The sequence below is a fragment of the Chelonia mydas genome, chromosome 4 (genome assembly GCF_015237465.2).
Source record: "Chelonia mydas isolate rCheMyd1 chromosome 4, rCheMyd1.pri.v2, whole genome shotgun sequence".
NCBI lineage: Eukaryota > Metazoa > Chordata > Testudines > Cheloniidae > Chelonia > Chelonia mydas.
This window is the reverse complement of record NC_057852.1, coordinates 125800799-125823396: the sequence shown is the minus strand read 5'-3', so window position 1 is coordinate 125823396 and position 22598 is coordinate 125800799. Positions and strand designations below refer to the sequence as shown.

General features: G+C 40.8%; 1 protein-coding gene across 2 annotated transcripts in view; it reads right to left on the bottom strand.

Moving 5' to 3' along the window:
• The window catches only part of CTBP1 (C-terminal binding protein 1), a 408406-nt gene that overhangs the window by 347265 nt on the left and 38543 nt on the right, over window positions 1-22598 (bottom strand). The window contains exons 2-3 of one of the 2 annotated variants that reach the window (XM_043544846.1): window positions 9400-9506; window positions 9015-9144 (exon numbers count right to left, since the gene is read on the bottom strand). The exons of the other annotated variant lie outside the window; for it this stretch is intronic. The gene's annotated coding sequence lies outside the window, so the exon portion shown is untranslated. The remainder of the gene's footprint in view (window positions 1-9014; window positions 9145-9399; window positions 9507-22598) is intronic. 2 annotated transcript variants of the gene reach the window in all.

The window sequence follows — 22598 nt, the reverse complement described above, 5'->3', positions numbered from 1 at the left end:
ACAAAAAAGATTTTGAGCTCTATGGTTGAGAAAAATACCTTTCAAATGTGAACCAAAAATAACCTGTAAAGTGATATCTTCCCAAGTCTGCAGAGGAACAGCTTAATTGCTACCATTCTTAGGGAGTTGGAGGGCAACTGCTACTGTTAGAGTACCCAACACACAAGGGGCAGCCTGGCATAGTTTGACGCAGGATGCCCTAGCAGACGGCTGTCCTCCCACCCCTCCCACCATCTGAAGTAGGGTAGGCTATGAAAGTTACTGCTATTTGGAGCAGGGCCCCAAGTGAGACCAGCTATCCCAGCAGAAGGCTTTGTATGGCAAAGGACTTCAGACATTGCAGAAAAGGATTCTGGAGGGTGCTGCCTCTCAGCAGAACCGTCTGTTGAGGAGTGGTAGTATGGACATTCACACACAGGACCCTCTACCTGGGTGGCAGGAGGGGCCCACATGCAGAGTCCTCTCTGCCAGGGTGGCAAAAGAGGTCCAACTCAGACTTCTCTGCCTGGTAAGGTAGTGTTGGCAGGAGCAGGCAGACCAGCACTTGTGGTCTTCAGGCTGGCCAGACCCTCCCTAAACTAGAGCCCACTTTTCCCTCATTTTAGACAGGCTAGGATCTGGTCCTGGAGGAGACAATCCTCACCCTGCCCCTTTTTTCTCCCCTCCCCTCCATTTGTGGGGCCAGTATAAACTGATTTATTAGGGAGGGGATTTTCAGTATTTGATAGGAGTGCTGCAGAATTAATTGATTTATTGGACTCTGGTAGTCTTGCATACACTGTTTTTTTTGAGCGGATAGGGTCAGCCCAGCATTAGTTATTGGTGGAATGGGCAGCATTAAGTTAGAGAGAGAATGGGGGGAGGAAAGAGAGGATTAATTGCGGAGTAAGAGTTCAGCCACTGGTAGACATGGGTTTTAGGGTCCAAGTAGTGGGGACCACCTGGCTAGCAGTAGACTGGTGGTCCTGGCTCAGGTTTAGCGTGTGCCTTGGGGGCCCAATGTATTTTGGTCTGAGGAGCTGAGCTTCATCATATTCCCGCCCCCCAAGCAGGATCCAAGTATCCACATTTCTCCTGAATATTTTTTTAAACTTAGAAGCAGTTATTTCACTTGAACAATATATTTAACAGAAGCTGAATAATAGAACAGCTAAGAGCTTGTCTGACCCAGTTCTGCAGTGATCTGTCCTACTTTCCCAAATACCAATCTATTCCCCTTTTCAGAACTACCCTCACCTTATGAGTGCCCCCAATTTCAGCACTGACAAAACTACATCATAGAACAAAACGAAAGGAACACAAGGCATAAAACACTTATTGCCATGATTATATTTTTCTTCTACAGTGTCTATCAGGAGATCTCAATGTGTTACAAATATGAATTAAACCTTTACAGCCAAATGAGTTAAGTGATCTATTGGAGAGATCAACTGAACAATGGAAATGCAATCACCTATGGGGTGAATTAAGCAGCACAGCACACTGTACAACAGTATGGAAATAGTTAAATATTCCTTTGCCTAGTCAGGGCACTTACTTGGGGGGGGGGGGCGGCAACCAGATACCAGTCCCTGCTCCAATGAATATTTACATAAAGTGAAACAACTATGTTAGGAGAAATTGAGAGAGATCCACCCCAGCATACTCTATAGCTCAGTGGTTAAGGCACTCCTCTGCAATGTGGGAAATCCACACTTAAATCCCTACTCCAAATCAGGCAGCATGGGGACTTGAACCTGGGTCTCCCACATCCTGGCTAAATACTCAGACCATAGGGCTGAAGGGTTACAATGGTGGCAATGGTACCACCACCGCCTCTAGTGTTTTCAAATTACCTTTTAATAGCAAAATAGTTAAATGCCCCATACTCAAAATCAAACATTTAATTTCAGGTCAAATGACATTTTGTTTGACCCACAATGATTTTTTCAGATCAAATGACATTTTGTTTGACCCACAATGATTTTCCACCTAGACAAACAAAATGAAAACATGCCTCAATCTGAACTTAAATTAGTTTCTCCCCCCACCCCTGCCCCGCCCCACTTTGGCCAGTGGACCACAAAACTGTTTAGTCACACAGCTCTAGTCAGGACCCTATTTTCATGTATAATCCAAAAGACAACACTTCAAACGCAGCCCAGTGCCCATACTTGGGCACAAGTATGGACTCAAAGCAAAAATGCTACCTACTTCCTGCAACACCTGCATGTTCTTTGGAGGTCTGACAGGATCAGAGCACAAGATGATAGGTTCCAGCGCACACTTTATAAAATAGTCCTCAAATGAATATAAAGGGTTTTGAAAAGCCAACAGCTAAGAAGTTTGACCAATACTGATCCTTGCAGCACCTTTTCCTATTTTATCCTTCAACTGATACTTTCTAGTTTGCTGTCTCCCTAAGATATAATCCTCTTTCAGTTTTCATTCCTGAAGCTCTTCCATCTGTTTTGACTGAATTGCTATATCAATCTTTCTCTGTGTTACAATATCAAAAGCTTTCTTGGATAATTTATCAGTCTCTTGGACATGAACTTGGGCCTCTATTCGGCCTCTGACTATTAAGACAGATTTCGTTTAACCTCTCAGCATGAACAATCACATTTTCAGAGGTAAGATATTAATGGATGTAGAAATGGAGATTCTCTGTCCTCAGAGCTTTCGTGAAAATCGACCCACAAAGTAGTGTTCTAGAGCCTAAATTAATTTGACTGATTATAATAATTTTTCTTTATCACAATGTTTCTTGGTAACAAAAAAATGGCACTGCACACACCACCAGAGATCAAGTTGGACCTGAGAATTTTTCTCTGGATTTTATGTCACCTGTAGCAGAAGACATGTTCAGATGGATACTAAGCATGAAGGATGGAACCAGAGTCACTCTAAATTCAAACAAGTGATTATATTCTCCAGAAACAGTTGTGATTTTTTTAACCTTTAAATAAAGATCAGCCCCCCCAACCCCCCCCCCCCAAAATCTTGTTTTACCTGAGTTCTGATTCCTTGTGGGGGGAGGGGTGTGTGTGTGTGTGTGTGTGTGTGTGTGTGTGTGAGAGAGAGAGAGAGAGAGAGAGAGAGAAACAACATCTTAGCTAACCAACACTTTATACCCAAATTTACCTCTGCTCCATTTAAACCTGATCCTCTTATTTATTTTAGAATTATATATTATTTACACCTATACACGTCAGGAAGACCAAATAACTTAAATTTGGTCATAGAGCTTGCTCAAGATATTAATCCCATATAATTAAGGATTTCAGCAATATTCTAAATCCTCATTTGGAGTCTTTTTCACATTAGAGCCTCAGCAATTTCAAAGGTATGATGAGCTTTACTGTTAAAATGCCAGAGCTTGTCTGGATTTAGAAACTGGAGTATAGTATCTCTGCCAGACTACAACTCTCAGTGGAGGCAAACACAAACTATCCTTTTGAGCTTTTACATCAAAGATTTCAAGTGTGACCCTGAATTTTTAGAACTTCTTAGTCTTGATTTGGCCTATTTGAGTTTGGATCATCGGAGTCCTGTTGCTTGTTCTGCTGAGCCCCCTTCCTAGTTGTGGTCCAGTTTTTAATCTTTTCAGGTCTGTATAACAAACTGCTGAATACAGATATATAGGGCTTGATTTTCAAAACTGGATTTCCATTTTTGCAGGCAATGAATTGTCAGGAAAAAGCATGAATGAACTGCAGGCACTGTTCACTATAGCAGCAAAATCAGAGCCACACACTATGAAAAAAATCAGACCCATTGTGAGAACAAAAAGGGAAAAAAAGTTACAGTATTTTACACTAGAATCCAGAAAAGGCTGTTAAAACTTTGCAAAAAAGTGTTGCTAATGGTGAAAGTTTAAGTTGATATTTCCTTTCTAAATTCCTATTTCAAGAACCCATAACTTGTGTCTCAAAAGGACAGTGGATTAAGATGTGACTAAAATGGACAGTTGATTCCAATTTGATTTTTCGAAGATGTTCAACAGATCACTCAAAACCTCTTTTCAGGTTTCAAGCAAAAAATAATTGTGGGTTTCAGATTTAAAGAGTTGGTTGAAAAACTAAAATATTTTAGATACTTACACCAAGATTCTTATGAATGGGTATGTAGAGTTCTGTACGTTCTGAAGACACCAAAAAGAAGTGGCAAAGAAATACCAGTTTACGCAGTAGAACCCACGAGCAGTGGAATTACATTGAATGTGATAGTCTTGTTTCATACTAAATCCATAGTTAAGGCAAGCTGCTTGAAGACCACCATAAGTCCATGAATAACATTTTTATAGTCAGTTGGGCCCATCCCTCTTTTAAAGTAGTCCTGTCTCCTCAAAATAATGTTTCAAATGAAATTATATTAAAATAATTTAATATTACATGGCCATGAGAACACGCTAAATATTTTCTAGCCATTTAAACAGTTACAAATTTTACCCCCAAAAGTTTTCAATCTCAGATCCTTCTTTTTCAACCCTTTACCCTGTCTGGATAGCAAGGTTCACTTAAATATTACTTGTCATGGTGTGAATACCAGGGTTGCAAAATGGCTGCCACCTCTGTACTCCACTGCTGCCAGTCCTCACACCAAAATCCAAAAATGACCACTATGTAATAAAAGCAGGCTCTAAACTCAGATTCGTCTTCTTTAAGCAAGAGGCGGGGAAAAAGCATCCTTCAGAAATGAAGGGAGGACAGATTCACTCACTTTTGGTCTAACCTGAGACAGAGACCTAATTTCCCAAAAATAAATAAGTGCAGTGGGTCTATGATCTTCTGTGTCACATACATCCAGTCCTAGAATCTTCCTGGAAGTCCTTATTATTGGTCCTCCCACAAGTTGAGGTGTCAGCTATTTTGAAAGCTTCTTTTGAAAAGTCAAGCTATGCTGAGGTAAAAACCTGGAGAATAAGTGAACTGCAGATTAACTTCTAGGGTACATTACCCCTTTAGAGATGTGCCTTGGGATACAGGACTGCTGATTATCACTGATCAAAGAGATTGATCATTTATGCTGTCATAATGGAAAGAAGTTTAATGCCTGATTGTTCAAAAGCCCTTCGTAAAGAAATGAGTAAGAAGTGAGAAATGAGTGTACACTCATAGTACACTATCAATAATGCTACTACTAAGGGCTTGTCCATACAGAGATTTAGTGTGCAGCAAGCCAGGGTGTGAATGTACATCACTCTAGCCTACCACATACTAAGTCACAATGTAGACCCTACTACTGCACATGAGGGAGCTTTTAATGTGCGATAGCAGAGTCCACACGGCCACTTACTGCACAGCAGGCTAGAGTACTATAGATTTACAACCTTGCTTGCTGCACACTGACTGTGTAGACAAGCCCTAATAAAGGAGCTGTGCTTTCAATCCTTGCAGAGCAAGTAGTAGAAGAATTGCCAGCTAGTAATCAGACTGCTTATGTTTACATTCTGAAACTGACATCTGTCAAACAAAAATACATACACAAAAAGAAATAGGAAAAAAAACTGTTTAAATGACAACTATGAAAAATTTCCCATAGGCAGTACTAATATATTTTTTCCATTTATATTTAAATTTACTTTTTTTTCCTACATATTTCTATTTGATTCCACATTTATGTTATCAAACCTACAAACAATATTTGAAACCTTCTTAAAAAGTCAAAGAAACAGTTTCATGTTAGTAAAACTTAAATTACTTATATCAACTTGCCAGCAGTCATGACATACATTTTATTATTATACATTACATTTATACATCTAAACCCTTATTTTACATTGGTTAGCTCTTTTACATAAGAACGGCCATACTGGATCAGACCAATCGTCCATCTAGCCCCGTATGCTGTTTTCCGACAGTGGTCAATGCCAGGTGCTTCAGAGGGAACAAACAGAACAGGCAATCGTCGAGTGATCCATTCTGTTGTCCACTCCAAGCTTCTGGCAAACAAAATCTAGGGACACTCAGAGCATGGCATTGCATCCTTGTCCATCCTGGGTAACAGCCATTGATGGACCTATCCTCCATGAACTTATCTAGTTTTTTTTAACGGTGTTGTAGTCTTAGCCTTCACAACATCCGCTAGCAAAGAATTCAACAGGTTGACTATGCTTTGTGTGAGAAAATACTTTCTTTTGTTTATTTTAAACCAGCTGCCTATTAATTTTATTCGGTGACTCCTAATTCTTGTGTTCTGTGAAGAACAACATTTCCTTATTCACTTTCTCCACATCAGTCAAGTTTTTATAGACCTCTATCATGTCCCCTTAGTCGTCCCTTTTCCATGCTGAAAAGTCCCTGTCTTTTTAATATCTCCTCAAATGGAAGCTGTTCCATACCCCTAATCATTTTTGTTGTCCTTCTCTGTACCTTGAATTGCATGCAGTATTCAAGACGTGGACATACCATGGATTTATATAGAGACATTATGATATGTTCTCTTATTATCTATCCCTTTCCTAATGGTTCCCAACACTTTGTTAGCTTTTTTGACTGCTGCTGCACATGGAGCAGATGTTTTCAGAGAATTATCCACAACGACTGCAAGATCTTTCTTGAGTGGTAACAGCTAATTTAGATGATGGTAATCCCATCATTTTGTATGTATAATTAGGATTATGTTTTCCAATGTGCATTACTGTGCATTTATAAATACTGAATTTTCTCTGCCATTTTTGTTGCCCACAGTTAGTAGTACCACATACCACAGTTAGTAGTTCTGCAATTTCATATTTGAGCTCCTTCAGAACTCTTGGGCAAACAACATCTGGTTATGGTAACTTATTACTGTTTAACTTATCAATTTGTTCCAAAACCTCCCCTAATGACACCTCAGTCTGGGACAGTTCCTCAGATTTGTCACCTAAAAAGACTGGCTCAGGAGTGGGAATCTCCATCATATCCTCAGCCATGAAGACAGATGCAAAGAAATCATTTAGTTTCTCTGCAATGGCCTATCTTCCCTGATTGTTCCTTTAGTACCTTGATTGTCCGGTGGCCCCATTGATAGTTTGGCAGGCTTCCTGCTTCTAATGTCCTTAAAAAGAAATTGCTATTACTTTCTGACTCTTTGGCTAGTTGCTCTTCACGTTGTTTTTTTGCCTGCCTAATTATAATTTTACACTTGACTTGCCAGAGTTTATGCTCCTTTCTATTTTCCGCAGTAGGATTTAACTTTCAATTTTTAAAAGTATGCTTTTTTGTGGCTAACCAATTTCTACTTTGTTGTTTAGCCATGGTGGCACTTTTTTGGCCCTCTATGTTTTTACATTTGGGGTATACATTTAATTTGAGCCTCTATTATGGTGTTTTTTTTAAAGTTTCCATGCAGTGTGCAGGCATTTCACTTTTGGGACTGTACCTTTTAATATCTGTTTAACTAGCTTTTCATTTTTGTGTAGTTCCCCTTTCTGAAGTTAATGCTGTGGTGGGCTTCTTTGGTGTTTCCAGTCCACCCTCACAGTGATGTTAAATTTAATTACATTATGGTTGCTATTATCAAGCGGTTCAGCTATAATTTACTTCTTGGACCTGATCCTGCGCCCCACTTAGGATTAACTCAAGAATTGCCTCTCCTCTTGTGGGTTCCAGGACTAGCTGCTCCAAGAAGCAGTCACTTATGGTGCCAAGAAATTTTATCTTTGCATGCTGACAGAAGCACATTTTTAAAAAGGGAACAGAGTAGCAGACTCTCTATCCAGGACTGCAAATTACCTTCTTCCAGAAACTGATGCCTATAAACTCCAGTATCTAAGAATAACGACAGGTTTCAGAGTAACAGCTGTGTTAGTCTGTATTCGCAAAAAGAAAAGGAGTACTTGTGGCACCTTAGAGACTAACCAATTTATTTGAGCATAAGCTTTCGTGGGAAAGTACTTGTACTCAGGAGTTTCACACCAATCAATGTATTGTAAAGCTGCCAATTAATTTAAAAGAACAATTCAAAAAGAGAAGAATATAGAGTTTAGAAACTAATAACTCATTGATAATTAGTTTAAAAACTACAACTCATCACCAATGGGCAGTGAGGGTGGGAGACAAACTATAAAGTGAGCGCCCAACATGTAATTTCCTCATTCTGATGGAAAATAAGCACTAAATCAAAAAAAGTAACTCTTGAAAGAAAGATAATTGTGGTCTCAGGAATTGAAGAATAAAGAAAGGATTGAAAGCAAACATGAAAATAAATTTATGCATACCAAAGTAAAATATATTTCAATAAAAAGGTGCTGACCCGGTCAAACTAGGAGTTGTATACAATTTTTTTTAAAGTAATCAACAGTAAAAGGTACAAGTTAAAAACATTTACTAGAAAGAAGAACAGGACAGATTAAAGAATATGGGCAGTATAAAAACCAAAGAGGCCAATGTTGCTGCTAATTCTTATGAGGAATTCCCAATGTCATGGTCCCCGGGAGGTACCCAAAGTTGTGAGGCACTGCACTACTCCCTGCCATTAGTGTGCAGCAGTCATATCTGTGCCTGCTGTGGATCATCTCCCGGAAGCCACCAGCCTCTGGCCGCACAAGCACTACTTTCCAGGCGCCCACAGGCCTCACTCTCTGTACAGGTAGTGAAAGGTACACACCAAGCATTCCCTGTAGCGTCCAGCCCCTTATCAACTGAGCACTCACAGAATTACCAGGCCTGCGATTCGCAAGGGAACAGTACACACTAGCTTGTAAGATTAAACTCCATCACTTTGCTGAACACCACAGCACTGAGATCTATTTATAGTGAAAACAAAAATAAGTTTATCAAAGAACAGAGATTCAACTTACAGTGAGTAACAATATTAAAAACAAATGGTTACATAAAATAAAATCATAACAAGTTTTCTAGAGACTAAAAACTTTAACAAGCTACTCTTGTTGAGAGGTGCTCTCTTAATTTTGCTTAGCTCTTTCCAGCATTTTCAGCCAAGCATGTGTGAAATCCCTTTTTCAATGAAGCAAAAATTGCTGCCCTTTTAAGTCCTCAGTGAAGGATGCCAGGGGGTCTTCTCTATTCCCCAAATATAGTAAAACAAACCTCTTAAGTGCACCTCAAGATAAGGCTCTCTTCCCCTGCTGATCTTCTTCTCTTCCTGCTGATTTCTTACTGAAGTTCCATCTTACAATCCTTCATTTACATTCATCTCAGACTGGTGATAGGAAGCCCACTGTGAATGAGACAATACTTAATTTACATGTAAACAGATGTCTAAATATCTCTGGTCTGACAGAAAACTGGGTTTTCACCTTTGCTGGTGACCAGCCCCCATACTTAGACTTTAACAACATATTTTCAGTCTACATACATAGCTCTTTACACAGTGTCTGTACATACATTTCACAATGATACTGATGACTGGTGAGACACTGGCTTGCATTTGAGGCCTCACATGACATTCTTTGGTGAAATGGAATACACATACCAGAATCAGAAGATTCCTGAACCCTTCTGCACCTCCTTGCAGTTGGCATCAGGAGGTTCTTGTGTGACACCCAAGTACTTCAAATGAGATTTTTACCCAAGAAAGGGCTGCAGAATAAGAAAAATCAAAGTCAGAGACTGAAACAAAGACGTTACCAAAGATTATTCTAAATAAGACAGGATGCTATAACTAAAATAAAAAAGAAAGGTTAGTGATGCAGGCCGTGACTATATATGATGGTAAGGGTAATCTGACAGGAGAGACCTGTTTTTAAAAACAGTTAATTCTCTTTGCCTTTATTTGAGAAAAATGAGAATTTAAGTCAACCTCCATCAGTAAGAATGAAAGATAAAAACAAACAGGCTTTCGACATGAGGAATGATAAAGTTCTGGTAGAAGACAGATGTACTATGCAAGCCATTTCTGAAATGCAGTAGTACCACAGCTGTGTAGAACTAGATACTATTTATCCAGAAAGTGTGTGTTTTAAGGCAGAAAAGGCATTATGGTTCTAGATCCCTGTGGACACTGTGGCTCTTGAATATATGTGTGCAATCCATGTAGTGTTAGCGGAGGAAGAGTGTATTAAAGCAGAGGTCAGAATTTAACTCTCGCTGAATCTGGTTTTGAATAGTGATGCCACAAAGCTAGTTCCTGAAAAAGTGGAGGGAATCAGCTTAAATGGTTTGGACATGAGTCAAGAAGCTTGGAAGAATGTATAGGAAACAAAGTGCTAAATGAAGAAGAGAACGGTTGGAAGAACCAAAACTAGATGGAGGTCATACTAAAGAATGTGATTAGCTGCAGTTTGAGGAACTGCTTCAAGACAGACTGGAATGCAGAAGAACTCAAAGAGCTGACCCCATACAGATGAAGAAAAAAAATGGGGGGGTAGTGGTGAAATGTACAGTCAAGGTTGTGATATTCCCCAGCCTGAAAAGATTTTTTTCCCCAAACTGGGAGATAAAAACAAAAGCTGATATCCTGGATCAACACTGAGCAAGCTGGAGAGGTCTTCTAAAAATTGAAAAAAATATATACATATAGCTTGTGCTCTAGGTAGTATGCTTCTATAATTTTGCTGCAACTAACTAGAACACAAAACCCTTCAATGAAAAGGGATTTGGGGTGGAAATCAGGACCTTTAATTTTAAATACTAGAAGAAAAAAGGAACTCAGGATTAGGTTTCACCAAGCCATAGCTCAGCCTCTTTTTCCTCTTCTGGGCTCAAGATATGGTCTTTGTATTTCAAATTAGTTAAGTTGGCTAAGTAATGGAAAGGTCTCATAGTTTCAATTTGTGCTTGTGTGGTTCTAATTAACAAATTGGAACACCACAGATTTTCTTTGCCACGTCGACAGTGGTGTTACCAATTTGTAATCTGTCAAGATAAAAAAAGCCATTTGAGAAGGTTTTGGGTAAGTTTAATACTTATGTTTTTGATCCAAGTCCTCCTTGTAAACAGAAGAAATATCAATAAGCTTCTTGTAACTATATATTAATGAGAGAGAGAGAGAGAGAGAGAGAGAGAATGAATCTTCTTGAAAGCTTCTCCAAGTGCAATTGGGGCATCAATACTTTTTTCAGTCAACCAACCACGAGGCTGATAGCAGTTGCAGAGGCATTTTTGAACTTCCACAATAGGCTTTAGGATTCTGTTTCATATTACTTCTTTCCCAGTGAGGTTTTAATAGCATGCTCAGCATCCATACTTCAGAAGTTTAGGATGACTTCACCTGAGAATCTGTGTCATACTGTTCTCTGGATTCTTATACGGAACCTTCAGTAGTTTGGATATAATATTCTGCACTTTTCTTTCAGTGTAGAATCACTAGCGTTAAGTTGGGGCACTTTTTCCCCCATAGGGATGCTTGCAGATATTTCAGTCATTCCTCAAATTTAAACCCTCTCCCCCCCCCAAAAAAACCCCCAGCTTGCTTTAATTTCAATTTTTTGGTTCTTCCTTTAATTTTCTTCCATTTCTTCATTTGCAGCACCTAGCAGTCGACTTGAGAGTTTAAAGTCCATCTGTAGGGGTATATCCAGGACAAAATGCTTCAGTCTTTTCTTTAAATTGCCCATTCCGTGCAATGTTTCACATAATGTTAGCGTAAAAGAGGTTACAACTTTCTTTTCAAGTTGAAGTTTTTGCCTTTCAAGTTTTTTTAAATGGCAAAATTGCTGATTGACATTTGCTATTTTTGGGTGTTAGAAAAGAGAGCACTCAGGAATAAAGCAAATGTTGAAGAGAAACAGGAAGGCATCAAAAAGGGACTTAAATTATCATCCTGGCTACATTTTGAAAATGTCTCATTTGCACGATCAGACTCACCAATGTTCTGTTCTTCCACTTTGTCTATTAAAGTTTCATTCAATGGCATATTTAATCTTTAAGAACGAAAAGAAACCAATTTTCTGCACTTACTGAGATGAGCATGTCTCTTTTCAATCTTGTTACTTAACAACTCCTGACAACGTTTACAATTTTTCTTTAGATAAATTATCTATTTTCATTACTTCAGTACATTCAGTCTCTTGTTTCCTACCACTTCAACTTTTGGCAAGTTGAGTCACATGAATTCATACCCTAGTGCTCGGCAATCAGTAAATGCTATTCACAAGTTTGCAGTATCAATAAGCAGTTTTCACATTTACTAGTTAGAATGAGAAACAATCACCTAGTGAATTAAACCCTGTGAAGACAAACATAAGATGAACTATTAAGTTTTATACAGAACCATATTGCTGGATGCCCTTACACACTTTCAAGAAGTATCTAGATCCCAGCAAACCAATCCTTGAATAATACACAATTTCACCTGCTCACCTCTTCAGCACTGAACACTGGAATCTGCCTAACAGACAAACCCTCTCTCCAATCACTGGCTTCACCCACTCTTCTTCTATAGGCTTCTAGACAGTTTTATAATTTTTATGGTCTCCTAAAAAGGCATAATTCATTACTTCCATAGTAATATTTTAGAATGTTCTTTCAGAAACTAAAATTGTGTTTCTAATATTAAAAAAACACTTTCAAATATACCATATTCATGTAAATACTTCCAAGTGACATAAAAGTTCAAAAATGAAACTCCCATTTAATTGTTCCCCTCCCATTTACAAAATATTAAAATGCAAACAAACAAAAACCACCACAAGCCAACACCATCACATTTGTTTTTTTACAATCCTATAGGAAGTTTTAAGTGCCATTGTAATTTTTTTTTACAAGTCCAAACATAACAAGCTTATAATCCTTGCAATAACAGAATAGTAAAAGAGTAGAATATCAAGCCCAGGACTTTTTATATTTTACTTTATAAGAAAAAGTTCTGTTCTAGTAAGCACTTAAACTGAATTCAAACTTATTTATGAGGGAGACAGATTTTAGTTGTAGAAAAGAAAAACAATTAATACATTTGAGATTTAAGTATTTGGTTCTGTAGTTTCCCTGTAGCCATTTCCGTACTTGGGATAAAAACCTGGTAGGAGTCAAATTCATGAGTAATCCCAGTACTACAAGGAGGCTTACAACATCCTGAATTACAACATGCAAAGACATTTTAGAAAAAAAAACGCAGTCCAAAATGATTCTCTGTTCCAGCTCCCTTAAAACATTTGGCGCAGGGCACCGGCAAGACAACATAAGCTGTAATTTAAGACTCACTAAGCAACTGTTTACGCAGGTGTCTTTATACACTGTACCAAGTTTCAATTCCAACACAAGAATGGTAACAAAAAATGCTAGGGAAGGGAAAACAATGAGATTTTCCTACTTGTAATTTTATTTTGTTTGAAGTCACTTGATGTCAGTGTGGACCAATGTGCTGTCTGGCATCCCCTTGATTCATCTATCTGCCTGGTCACCAACAGTCACAACTCTTCCTGCAAAGTAGCACTTAGTGGTTGCTGTGTAAGACTGTCTCCAGTCAACTTCAGACATTACTAAATATATTAATTTGTTAATGAACACTGCAATCCAAATGCTAAACTGAACTATTTTCTGGTCCAAGTTGGAGAGCAATTCAGACTTGTGTATGGTATCAGAGTCCAATCCCAGCAAGGACCAATGTGAATACCTACTCTCACCTTCTGTAAAACACAAGCCATAGAACTTCCCCAAAATAATTCCTACGGCAGATCTTTTAGAAAAAACACCCAATCTTGATTTTAAAATTGCCAGTGATTGAGAATCCACCACAACCCTTGGTAAATTGTTCCAGTGGTCAATTATTCTCACTGTTAAAAAATTATGCCTTATTTCCAGTCTGAATTTGGCTAACTTCAACTTCCAGCTATTGGATCATGTTATATCTTCTTCTGCTAGACTAAAGAGCCCATTATCAAATATTTGTTCCCCCATGTAGGTACTCTAAGGCTGTAATCAAGCCACCCCTTAGCCTTCTCTTTGTTAAGCTAAATAGATTGAGCTTCTTGACTCTCTCTCTATATATATACAAGGCAAGTTTTCTAACCCTTTAATCATTCTCATGGCTCTGTTCTGAACACTCTCAAATTTAATCAATATCCTTCTTGAATACTGCACACCAGAACTGGACACAAAATTCCAGAAGCAGTCACACTAGTGTATGGATATGCAAGCACCCCCTTGGCTTGAAATGGTTTCCATCATATACAGGGTTTACAGTTTTGTTCAGTGGCTTTCAGCACTCTTCCCCCACCCCTCCCACTATAAAAAAAAAAGTATTCCAGCACCACTGCATTAGTGCCAAATACAGAGGTAAAATAACCTGTCTACTCCTACTGAAGATCCCCCTGGTTATCTATCAAAGGATTGCATTTGTCCCTTTTGGCCACAGCATCTTATTGGAAGCTCATGTTCAGCAGACTATCCACACAAGCCCCAGATCTTCTTCAAAGTCACTGTTTCCCAGGATAGAGTTCCCCCATTCTGGAAGTATGGCCTACATTCTTTGTTCCTGGATGCGTACATTTAGCCATATTAAAAAAACCACATTGTTTGTTTGTGTCCAGTTTACCAACCTATCCAGATTGCTCTGTATCTGTGACAGACTTCATTATTTACCACTCCCCCAATTTTTGTGTCATCTGCAAACTTTATCAGTGATTATTTTATGTTGTCTTTCAGGTCATTGATAAAAAATGTTAAATAGCACAGGGCCAGCCATCTATCCTTGCAGGACCCTACTAGAAGCACACCCGCTCAATGATGATTCCCCATTTACAATTACATTTTGAGACCTAGAAATTAGCAATCTTTTAATCCATTTAATGTGGACTATGTTAATTTTATATTGTTCTAGTTTTTTTTAATCAAAACGTTATCTTATAAAAATCTACATATTACAACAATATTACCTTTATCAACAAAACTTGTAATCTCATCAAAAAAAGGTATCAGGTTAGTTTGACAGGATCTATTGTCCATAAATACTTGATTAATAAAGAATAAAAAAAGTAAAATGATTGGCATTAATCAAGTCCCCTATCAGCCATAGCAACAAACTCTTGCCTTGCATCCTCTGGCAATCTGTCCTTAAAGTTTAAGATATTGTCCCAGAGGTTAAAATCATAGCATTCCAGAAATGCCTGGTGGTTGAGTCTGAGCTGCTGCCCAGCTGTTGAATAAAGTTTCTGTCAGAGAGATCAAGCTTCTTTTCATCTGTTGCTTTTGGATAGGTGCTGCTGACACTGGCATTCTCTATCATTGTCAGCTCATAACACCAACAACCACAGAGAAGAGTGAGTGTAAAAATGTTCAAACCCCTGAGAGGGAACGTAATATCTGCACTCAGACCTTTTTGCTTTGGGAAGAAGTGAAGAGGAAGTTTGCCACAGCACCTTGGTGGGCTCAAGGATATCATCATTAATTGGGAGCACCACTCCAACAAAAGCTAAAAATGACAGTCTCTTGAACCGCGTCCACCCAAATATCCAAGGTGGAAGCCATCCTCTTTAAAAGGTCCTGAAGGCTTTATAATCATCAGGCAGAGGTGAGGAATTCTCTGACAGCACTTCCTCATCTGGTGGTGAAGAGGAGGAAACCAAAGCTGAATGCAAAGGAGCCTCCTCCAAATCCTCTATGGGAAAATTCCCCAGAGCACTTTCCTTTTGCTTGGTATCAAGCCCAGTACCAGGAATAGTTGCCTGCTTCACTTGGTAGAGTGGGTCTTGATGGCTATTAGATGAATTAGAGTGAGCAGGGTGCAGAGATGACCCTGAAGCAGAGATTAACCCCTAAGTGTTTCAAAACATCATGAAGGCCATGGTGCCCAATTTCTTTCAAGCCATGGATCTCTACTGGCTGACCAAGATGGAGGCTCTAGTGGGTGGAGGGAATGGTGAGGTACATGATGCGACTGACACATATGAGCTGACCCCTGAGTCAGAAGATTAATCAGTTTCCTCCGATCAATGGGGAGGCTGTTCCTGTTGGTGCCAGGTATCGATGTTGGGAGCCCAGAGAAGACAGCATTGGAGAGATAGTCACAGCTTTCTGTCTGGAAGGCACTATATTCTGCTGAGACAAAGAAAACAGCATTGTACAATGAGACCCTTGAGTGTCCAGAGGTGTCCACAATGCCTGGAGGTGATCACAGTGCTGTATGCTGGGATGAAGCAATTGACAAGGTTTTAGTAACAGCTGACAGTACTGGGGCAAGAGGACTCTTGGACTGCCAACAAAACTGGTACAGAGACATTCAGCAGATCCATCGCCGCAACATGTATTGGAGGAGCTGATGGCACTGGGACAGCCTTTTGTTGCTGAGACAAGGGGGACAGCACTGCTGAACTAGATGGTGCCACTTTGGCTCCACAGAGACCAGCCCCTTGTACTAGACCCAGCACTGATGGTCATGTCTGAGTAGATGACCGCCTTGGGGAGTGCCTCTGCCTCAAGTACACTCCTCTTTTTCTCAGCATGTTTGATGGAATTTGGTGCCAGGAACCTCCCTGTCCTGGATATTGAGGCTTTCAAAGCCAGATACTGGTACCTCTTCCTCAGGATGCAGCCAAAACAGGGGGAGCGCTCCTCATGGAAGTGGATGTGCTCAGTACCCACTCCAAAGGGAGGCTCCAAGGGTATGTACAGGGCTGCCTCCATCAGAAGAAATTTAGGTCTGGCTTCCCTGTCTTTTTTGGTCCTTGGATCTATATTCCTACAAATTTAGCACAGATTCCTAATGTGAGTCTCCCTGAGACACTTCAGGCAACTGGAGCATGGGTCACTCAATGGCTTGGTTTTGCAGGAATGGCAGGGCTTGAAACCTGGTGACTGAGGCAAGCCCTAACAATGGTATAGTACCCAATAATGGAAACTGAAGTATATATAAAAACAAAAAAAATGCAAAAAATCTGCCCCCCCCCCGACTTATTACTTAACCTGCGTAACGCTAAAACAGACTCAAAGAAAATGAGTACCAACTAAATACAAATAGAGTGTGGAAAACTTGTGATAGCAAGATAATACGCTCCAACTACTGTCTCAGGTAGTAAGAAGGAACTGAGGGTGGTTGGGGGCGTCTCGGCCTTTTATACCATCGCACAACAGCGCAAGACCACAGAGGGTGCAAGAGCTGTCCTGATGGGTACCACCGAGGGAAATCTCCCCCACAACAGTGCACTGTGAGCACACATGATCATTCGAAGAAAAATGGTGTATGATACTGAAGCAAGACACAGCCAACCCAGAATTATTTAAATTACGTAATACTGTAGGTTTGATATCCAGCTGGCTTTGAAAATTACTAGTGAAATATAAAAATCAAATAAATCTAAAACAGAAGAAGCACCTGTATAGTTTCAGAACAGACAATTCGACTTCATTCACATGAAAGCATGAGCTCTAGATTTAGACACCTGCTATGCAGAGGCTACAAAAGATTACGCCCTTGAGAATGGTACTGGGGAAGTACACTGCTGGGAAATCAAGTACTAACTTCTGGGAACTTGGCTTTTCACCTCGGTGCTGCACTTAAGAAGTAGTTAGTCATCTTGTATAGTAACAATGGTTCTTCGAGATGTGGGTCCCTATGAGTGACCCACTGTAGGTGTGTCTGTGTCCCCGTGCCGCTGATCAGAAAACTTTGGTAGCACTGTCTGTCCAGTCCATGCATGTGCTGCTCCTTGCCTGCCACGAGGCTAGCCAGCATGAGTGGGTGATCCCTCCTTAGTTCCTTCTCTACCGCAGAGTCAATCACTAGAACTCTGAAGTAGAGGGGAGGAGGGGGGGGTCATCCATAGGGACACACATCTTGAAGAACCATCTTTACTGTACAAGACGAGTAACTTCAATGAATGTCCATATGGGTACTCCACTGTAGGTAATTCCTGGGCAGTACCCATCACTGGAGACTGGAACTTCAAAGTGGAGTCTGATATGGATGATAGTACTGTGGCACTGAATTTGGCATCTGCAGCAAAATCCCCCAGGATGGCATAGTGATCTACATAGGTGTGTGCAGATGCCCAGGTAGCTGTTCTGCATATTTCTGATCTAGAGATAACCTTGGAGAAGGCGACAGAGAGGATTTGGAGAACACTCTGGGAACCTATGAGAAGCCAAAAGGGAGTACTCTGTATCGGTAGTGGTCTTGGCCTACTACGAACCTGAGGTAACGTCTGTGGATTGGTATGATCAAAATGTGGAAGGTATGCATCTTGGAGGGTGAGGGCAGAGAACCAATCTCCTTTTTCTAATGCTGGAATGATTATTGATAACATGACCATCTTGATCTTCTGAGCCTTGGTGAATTTATTGAGTGACCTGAGGTCCAGTATGGGTCTCCAGCCCCCATTTTTCTTCAGTATCAGGAAGTAATGAGAATAGAAGCCTCTGCCCCTTAGATGTATGGGCACTGGCTCCATGGCTCCTACTCTGAGGAGATAATCTCCTGATGTAGCAGGCTCTCATGAGAAGGGTCCCTGAAGAGGGATGGGGAAAAGTGCTTGGGAACGGGAAGGGAGGAGAAATGGATGAAGTATCTATCCCGGATGATCTCCAGCACCGATTTGTTGGTGTTATCCATTCCCAGGTGCTGCAGAATGGAGAGACATGGTCTTTGAAAGGATGGATGGGGTTTTCCATTGTGATGCAGCGGTGAGGAGAGTGTTCTAGGGGCAGCTCAACCAACCCATCAAAATTTCTCTTAGAGGTGGAGAGTTGACAGGAAATTTGCAGAGATCCCAACATCTTTTACCTGGGGAACCTGGACTACTTCTTCTGAGGTTCATAGGGTCTCTTTTTGAGATGAGTACTGTGATTAATGAGGCTTGAATGGCAGCTGAGGGCTATACTTTCTTTTGTACTCAGGTGTATAGGTTCTGAGGGTTCGAAGAGTGGCACTTGAATCTTCTAATGTGTGAAGGGAGACATTGGTCTTATCGGCAATAATTTTGTCCCTTCAAAAGGGAGGTCCTCCACTGTCATTTGGACCACCTTTGGGAAGCCAGATAGGTGAAGCCCCAAATCCCATCTCATCACAATGGCAGCTGAGATAGAACGAGCTGCCATGTCAGCTGCATCAAGTGCAGACTGGAGAGATGTTTTAGCTACCAGCTGGCCCTCATTGACTAAAGCTTTAAATTGCTCCTTAGGAGAATTGGGGAGCTGCTGAATAAGAACTAAGCTTGGCATAGTCATATTTAGCCCACAAGACTTGATAGTTCACACTCTGAACTGGAAGATGGCCAAGGAGTAAGCCTTCCTGCCAAAGAGATTCAGATGCTTCCAGTCCTAATTGTAAGGGGTGGACTTAAATTGGTGTTGGCGACTGTTAGAATTAACTGTGTCCACAATGATTGAATTGAGAGCTGGGTGTGAGAATAGAAATTCTGGCATGTAATATTTCAGGTCCACCCACTTGCAAGTTGGACGGATGGATGCAGGGGTCTGCCATATCATCTTGGTGGGGTCTAGTAGAGTCTCATTAACAGGGAAGGCCGCTCTGGAAGAGGTGGAGGAATGTAGAATGTCCACCAGCTTGGGTGTGACTCAGTCGACTCTTGTAGAGGTATTTATCGTGCCTCTGCCACCCTCTGTGCCAAGCCTTGGAACAATTTAAAATAATCCACCACAGATGGCGGAAGGGGCATCACCATCTTGTCTGGTGACAATGCCAAGAAGTGAGCTTGAGGAGTGACTTCTTCCTCAACTCCGGTTCCTCCCTTGCCTACTCAGGGGGTTCTGAGGCCCTTGAGGCAGCAACTGAAGGAGAGTACTTCCCCAGCTGCTTGTAGGCCACACTAGCGGTGATGAGGGCCTGTTGCTTTTGGGCCTGCCAAGGGTCTCAGGATGGCCATTGTGATGGGAAGGGTCCCACAGTTGCCAAAATCAGGGAGGGTATGGGTCAGAGTTGCAGTATGCCAGATGTCCATAGTGGAACTGGGCTCTGTATGGTGGGTGAGAAGAGCATTGGGAAACAAGGTCCTCTCACTCACTTTCTGATTTTAATGAAGTAAAGAATGATGCATGCCAGGAAGTCAGTGAGTCCAGGGCTCTGGGTGAACTCAGTACTGGGACCCCGGTACTGAGCAGAGGAGAATCCGGTGCATCAGACACCAAAAGATCCATTGTACACCAGAAATCCAGCTGTATGGAGGCCAAGAGGCTCCGTGTCTAGCCAGGGGCAGTAGAGAAGGAACGGGGCGGGGGGCGGGAGGATCATCTGTGCACGCTGGCTAGCCTTGTGGCAGGCGAGGAGCGGCGCATGTGTAACTCTGCTAGACCCCAGTTGTCGGCAGGCGGGAATCGAACCTGGGGCCTCTGGAGCTTAGTGCATGAGCCTCTACTGCATGAGCTAAAAGCCAACTGGCTGTTATTTAAGGTTGTAGAGAAATCTCCCCCCACCACACTAGAGGGGACAGAACACCACACCCAGGACATGTGTGGGTTATATACTTCCCTACCTGAGAATGCACATCCCGAGCTTCAGAGACTTCCCAGTTGAAATCCCGGACAAGCCCGCACTTGTAACTGTACTAGATGGGACAGAACACCACAGCCAAGAGGTGTGTGGGTTACACATGCGTGAGCTGGACAGACACTGCTACTAATGTTCTCTGATCAGCAGCACTGGGACACAGACACACCTACAATGGAGCATCCATAGGGACACTACTCAAAGAAAAATGAGATTCTTCATTTTAGTTTTCTTCCGGTTAATAGCGATCTGGTAAATTTTTGAAGTCCTGATGGGAGTGCAGATGTGTCAGCGGGTTAGTGGAAAAGTGAATTGGGAGAGAGCCTGATGGGGATATTTTAGAAAAGACAAATGGATTATTGAGAGGTTTTTTCTCCGTGAGGGGGAAGGGGGCAGTATGGAAATGGAAAAGACAAAAGAAAGCGTATTACTATATATGAGGAAACATAAGGAGACAGGTAGGAAGGAAAGTGGCATGACTTGATTAGTTTGTAAGTACCTACATGGGGGACCAAATACTTGATAATGGGCTTCTGTATTAGCAGTGAAAGGTATAACATGATCTAATGGCTGGAAGTCAAAGCTAGAAAAATCCTGACTGGAATAAGACATTTTTAAAAGTGAGGGTAATTAACCATTGAAACAATTTAAGCAATGGAACAATTTACCATGGGTTGTGGTGGATTCTATGCTACTGGCAATTTTAACATCAAGATTGGATGTTTTTCTAAAAAAAATCTGCTCTCTGAATTATTTTGGGGAAGTTTATGGCCTGTATTGTATAGGAAGTCAGACTAGATCAGTTATTTTCAACCTGTGGTCCACAGACCACAGGGGGTCTGCAATCTATGTTTAAGATTTCCAAAGGGGTCTGCACCTCCATTCAAAAATTTTTGGGGGTGGTGCATAAATGAAAAAAGTTGAAAACCACTGGACAGGATGATGATCACAAAGGTCCGTTCTGGCCTTGGAATCTAAGAGATTCTTTAACTCCATAATTACAGTAAACTGACGAGGACTGAGGAAACATCTACACAACTCTAGAGATAAGACAGCAGGCCAGTCAAGATAAGAAGCAAATTCACATCTGTAGATTCAGTATGCCCAAAAGCAGTGTGTTTTGGTCCTTAAAACTGGCATTTTTTTTTAAACTAGCAACAGTTTTCTAGAAAGAGCTAACGTGCTCTGGGGTTGGGGGGGGAGGAGATTTTGTATGGCACATAAGGCATTTAAGAGCACAAATCACACTGGCCTATCAACTGATGCTCCTAAATCACTTAAGTGCTTTTAAAACTCTCTCCCTTACATAACCACATACAAATACCCATGCGCAGATTTAGAAAGCAGAGAACAAGCTGAAGGGAGCATAAAAACTATTTGATTCTCAGCAAATGAACTGATGGACCCAACTTGACAACCTACAGCTTCATGACTATAAAGTAGTGGAATATGCAGATTATTGTTGGCATGGTAGCTGCCCAAAAATACAATGTATAAGTATCGAGAAAGAATAACTTTGGCTAAAAGTTTGTCATTACAGATAACAATGCAGATCACCAAGAGATTGGACCTTCCCCCCTCCCCCGCACACGCACCTGGCCTACACGATGCATGACAACTTGGACAACTTATACCATACTAGTTGCAATGAAGATGAAAATCTAGGGAAAAGTGACCAAAAAAACCAAAATAATGGAACCAGGACATATAATAAAGATAAAAACATAGAATAGTCTCAAATCTACTTATAAACAAAATTGGAGGACTGGTTGAAACATTGTTATTTAGGCAAGAAGCTTTGATCTCAAATTAAAATTCACGTATGAAAATATTAGCACCCCTTCTTGTCAACTGTTGGGAATGGGTTACATCCACCCTAATTGAATTGGCCTTGTTAGCACTGACACCCTCACTTGGTAAGGCAACTCACATCTTTTCATGTGCTGTGTATTTATACCTGCCTACTTTTTTTCACTCCATGCATCTGATCAAGTGAGCTGTAGCCCACGAAAGCTTATGCCCAAATAAATGTGTTAGTCTCTAAGCTGCCACAAGGACTCCTTGTTGTTTTAGCTACAGTATTATCCTAAAGTACTAAAAAGAGTGAAGGAATGATTTACTGGATATGATTTACCTGGATGTGATCAGCAATCGTCATTTGTTAATGATTTTCATCTAGGAGAGCCACAGATAAACTAGATGCTTTTTTCTCCCTATAATTATTTCAATAACCCAAGCAAACTCCATCATAAATTACTTCTTTGTGCACTATTCCCAATCCTAAAATAATCATA